The following is a 4,453-nucleotide window of genomic DNA, read 5'->3' as shown; positions in this document are numbered from 1 at the left end:
GCATTTCTTGGAAGTTGAACCCACTTTCTTGTAAAATGGAGGTGAAGTAATTTCTCTTGTGAAAAAACAACGTATAAGAAAAACACTTGTTGGGTACTCTTTCTAGGAGGGAGAGCAAGGCTTTGGAAATTCTTCTCAACTTCATTCTTGGAGGGAGAATATGGAGAGGAAGCCATTAGAAACATTTTAGAGCTCTTGGAGAAGAAAAACTGCAAAAAATTACAACACTATTTTTCTTCACTTTGGTGGTCATTTGGAGGTTGTTTTCTTGTAATCTCTCATGCTTTTGTTGTCGATGGCTTGGAAGTAACATCTAAGCTTTTTGGGTATTTTATTTGGCTATTCTAGAGGTGAGAAAGAACCACTTGTTTAGTTGTATTCTTATTTGGTTTTCTGTAAGAGTTTGTTCTCTCTTTGGTGCTTATGATATCCTCAAGATTTTGTAGAAAGCTTGAGAAGTAGTGTTGCTTCTAAACCCATTATTCATCACATAATGGAAGTTTTATTTTGCTAGGTCTTGTGGTTCTTACCTTCATTTTGCAGGATTTTCCACATTAAAAATTTTGGTGTTTTTGTGCTAGTGTGTTTGCCTACTTGTTTTTACTTTCTTTGCTTCTATATTGCAAATTCTTCACATATTGCCTTTGACTCACACAGACGGAAAGGATTTGATTCCCAATACCTTTCTCATATTGAATATAAAAAAATAACCCAATTACAATATACAGTGACACCTTATACAAATTTTTTTTATTTTTGGGAATACTTACGTACTTCAAAACATATATTAATCGGGTTACAGCTTTAAGACACTACTTGGAACAACTACTTCATCAAGTCCTCATTAGTTGCATAGAATAATGTGAAAGGTGTGACAGTTCCTTCAAACTTTAAAGCCTTTAGAATTAGTCTACTAATATAAGCCAGGAAATGCAAGATATCGTACACCTAATGTTATTTATCCATATTGGCATTTAAAATTATAGTTTCATGCAATTTAATGAAATGTACAGCTAACTACAAAGATTGGATTTTATCAACCTCAACCTATGGCAACTTATGAACAAAAGTAAAGATTATCCCCCCCCCCCCTTCTAGATCACTTTTCTTACTTTCCAAATCGTTTTTGAAAAAAAAAAAATTCAATAACTTACACGTGCATATATAGTAAAGGTGTCACACCCCACCCAGCTAGATCCGGTCATACCTGAATACCCATGGGGGTGATGCACTACAGGACCAAGGTTCACGGCCAAATTCATACTATCATACAACACAGCATAATCAAAGGACAAGAATAAATTAAAGGATCAAGATTTAAAGTTATAATAACCAAATTATCAAACATAGTTACAGTCATCCATTAATTTAAAGTACAAATTGTTAACCAAGGTTAATCAAATCTAATCATCAAAGTTTAAAGTAAAGAATTGTCTGCGGCGGAATTCTAGGTGTTTCGATGGAAGATGGCATTGTCCCTCTATATAGGCTTAAGGGCAAAGACATAACATAGGGCTATGAGGGATGCTATCATCTCCAAAGACATCAACGGATTTTCATTAGTACCGGGCTCCATAGGAGCAATCTGGGCATGGGCACGGAGCTCCATCTTAGTCCACCTGCTCGCAAGTTGCTCTCTCAAAATACTTCGTTGACGACGGATCCTCCATTTGAATGGAGTCCTCATAACCTATGACAAGATCTAAAAACATATGTATACAAAGGAGTGAGTTCAATAGAACTCAGTGAGGTCAACTCAACTACATGTCAAGCATCCATTCACAATTTTCCACAATGAATATATATAATATATGAATATAATTATAAGATGAATAATTAAATGAATATGTGTCACACCCCACCCAGCTGGATTTGGTCATACCCGAATACCCGTGGGGGTGATGCACCGTAAGACCTAGGTTCAATGACAACTCCATACAACACATGATATAATATAATTAAAAGCACAAGAATAATCAAGTTCAAGTATTAAAATCCAAAATTTGAATTATCGATTACAATCATCCACTATTCAAATCCAAAAGACATAAATATAAGAGTTTAATAGAAAAGAGAATAGTTTGTTCATAGTGGAAAGTCTCTAAGGAAGGCTCTAATGGAAGGCGACTCCATAAGAACAATCTTGACACGAGCATGACGCATCATGTGCATCCAAATCTTCTCCGATCATGCTCTCATGGAAATCTCCCAACGATGGATCCTCCATGGGAGTGGGATCCTCATAACCTGAAGAGAAGCCTAAAAATATACACAAATAAAGGAGTGAGTTCATAGAACTCAGTGAGGTTTACTAACATCCATGCCATACATTCATCCATCATTTCTACATCATAAGCATAAGACAAGCATCTGATTAATAACATAAATAAAATGATATATGATTATAATATGATGTTCTTAACTCTATCATGTAGTCTCTATGGTAGACACACATTAAGTTTAAACACCAATCTCCTTTGGGCAGTCTCAGTCATTCTCCCTCAACAAGAGACGTCTATTGGGTACTCCGCGGTTGTTGGGTAAAGTCCTGTCAAGCTATGGTTGGGGTGTAAGTCACCACTCTCTCACATCACCGTTTGGTATGATATTTGGCGTGCGTGTCAATGATAATCTTAAGCCCAGTGCAAAGTCATATGGTCTCGTACTACATATGGTCCGGGTATCTCCCCTCATGCCTAGTGCCCTTTTGGTTTGATACCTTCCCACCTATGAATGAAATCCTCAACGGGAGGCATCTGTTGGATCCCATTCCCTAACCCAGTGGTAATCCACATATAATAGACAAGATGCTCTCCATGTCCTCTTGCGGGTTGGTTATATATTATATGCAACCCTATCGCTCTATGCTGATAGTGGGTCTACTTGACACTCAGGACCCAACCACTAGCATCACGGGTTAACCGGCTTCAATACCCCCGCCGGAAGGGTAGTAGTACTCGTAGGGATTCCTAGCCCAACACTTCTAGACACCTATCATTCATGCAATTTGGTCTAAATGCAATCACATAAGGTTACTAGGGTAATGGGCGAACCCACAACCCTAGTTGATAAAATAAAATAAGAAGAATAATCTCATTCAACATCATTCATCTCATACACAAGAATATCATGATAATCATCAATGTAAAGAAATTTATATTACCAATTGAATAAAAATAACAACATTTAGTGATACAAACATGGTTAGTTATTCCTCACCTGCTCACTTGATTTCATTCCTTAATTTCACAAATTTCGGCTCACAAGAGTCGGCGATTAAACTCACAAGAATCCTAATCATACAAGAAGATTAATAGAAATTAATTAGAAATCAAACAGGTTTCAAAAGAGTTCCCAAAATCACCCAACAAAACTCAATCTGACAATTAGGTTCAAACCCGCCGTTCTAAACCTAATTTGGCGAAAATTCAATATTTCGCTACCGATTCGAAGTCGAATCGAAACAAAGCTTTGGGAATGTCTAATTTTAAGGGTGCCTTCAATTTGATCCAATTTGTTCTAGATCAAAAAGCCCCAAATTTGGCTCTCCGAATCGCCCATGAGCGTCTCAAAGAGTCAAAACGCGAAATCATTCGCAATGATTCGCACAAACCACTTCTAAACTAATGAGAAACATAAATATAACTAAACACAATCATTCAATAGACATAACATGCATTAGCTACCCAAATCTATCATATATTGTGAAGAACACCTCACAAAACCAAGCTTAAAGAAGAGGGTTAAGGATTCTCACATTTTTTTAACGATTTCGCAATGATTTGGGTGTCGGCACGGTTCCAAATGGTTAGAATCCCTTCCTTCCCTTGGTTTCTCCTCTTCCTTTAGCCTCAGCCTTGCACTAGCATTATAAAATGCAAGTATGAGAGAAAGAATATAAAATAGGGTTTTAAACAGTAAAAACCCGATTCTGCCCCGAACTAGGCAGGGGGTGGTCGACTGGCCCAATTGATCGGCCCTAGTTGAGGGGCCAACCAAGGTCCGATTCCGGTGATTTTTGGCTTGGTAGAAATATCTTTCAAAGATCTACGCTTGGGTGAACTTACCTCATCATTTGGATTTTCCATCATCGCTTTCCAGACGTGCCAATATCGCATTTTAAAACCTTCGTGACTAAACTTCTCTCTCCTCTTAAATTCTAGAAGAGGTGTCAAGTCATCAGTAGCGTCATCCACTTGCATTGGGTCCACTTCTGAACCTTTGGGCTCGACTCAAATGGCCCACAGTGGTCGCCGACTCAAAGCCCGGGTTCGCGGTCCGAAAAACATGGGTTAATGGGTTAGAAATCCGAGGGATTTCACAATATGCAATCATGCTTCTAACTCTATTCATGAAGACTCTATGGTAGACATGCATTAAGCTATACACTAGCCTCCTTTGGGTGGTCTCAATCGCTCTCCCTCAACAATAGATGTCTATTGGGTTATTTGCG

The sequence above is a fragment of the Hakea prostrata genome, chromosome 6 (assembly GCF_041222555.1).
Source record: "Hakea prostrata isolate BN-2017 chromosome 6, UWA_Hpros_2, whole genome shotgun sequence".
Lineage (NCBI taxonomy): Eukaryota > Viridiplantae > Streptophyta > Magnoliopsida > Proteales > Proteaceae > Hakea > Hakea prostrata.
The sequence above is the reverse complement of the archived record's forward strand: the minus strand, read 5'-3'. Positions refer to the sequence as shown.